Below are 975 nucleotides of genomic sequence, written 5' to 3' on the forward strand. Positions count from 1 at the left end.
CTCTCCCCCCCCTCTCTCTCTCTCTCTCTCTCTCTCTCTCTCTCTCTCTCTCTCTCTCTCCCTCTCTCTCTCTCTCTCTCTCTCTCTCTCTCTCAAACACTGATCCACCCACAGTGTTTTTCACGCAAACCTTGATCTCTGCATGGAAAGCTGATCTGAGATCTGTGTTTGATCTGACGTCTGTGGTCTTTCATGTGTCCATAACTCTTGAGTCCTGGACAGAGAGGTGCTGGTTCCTCACTGAACTGGGGTCAGACACATTAACCCACGGCTGTTCAACATCTGTGAAACAACACCAGTCCAGCTGTGAGAAACTTCCCAATACATCCCGCAGAAACAACAAGTACAAGCTGTCGACCTGTCTTTTATCAAGTTAGACCAATCAATGTTTTTATGTAAAAAAAAAAGAAAAATGATGACTAAATTGGGTAACACTTTATTTTACAGTGTCCTTAATACATATGTTACATGTACTTACCATAGTAATAACAGTAAATTATGCATAATTACATGCAACTAACCTTCAGCCAAACCCTAACCCTATAGTAAGTACATGTAGTTGCTTAATATTATTCAGTACTTAAAGATATAATTACACTGTAACAATGACACCTTAAAATAAAGTGTAGCCCTAAATTGTAAGACTAGCCTTAGCAGTTTATGCTACCAGCCTCAATCTCATGTTAAACTCATTATCACTTGTGAAAGTCAACTCTTTGGCTAAATCATTAGAAATGGCCAATGAAATGTTTACAAACTAATCAATAGAAACTGGCTTTCATATGGCTATTGCATTACTGCAAGTAGAGATGTCAAGGTCAAAGGTCAAAAGGGCATCCGGTAAATGAGGTCAAATGACCCTCTGAAGAATCCTAGTTTATAAATCCAAATAGAGACATTTCCCAGCCTCCCCTCCGACTGAATGAATAAATACATGTGACAAGTCAAGTCATCTTCATTTATACTGCGCTTTAA

This window comes from Scardinius erythrophthalmus, assembly GCF_964197995.2.
Source record: "Scardinius erythrophthalmus genome assembly, chromosome: 10".
NCBI classification, from domain to species: Eukaryota; Metazoa; Chordata; class Actinopteri; order Cypriniformes; family Leuciscidae; genus Scardinius; species Scardinius erythrophthalmus.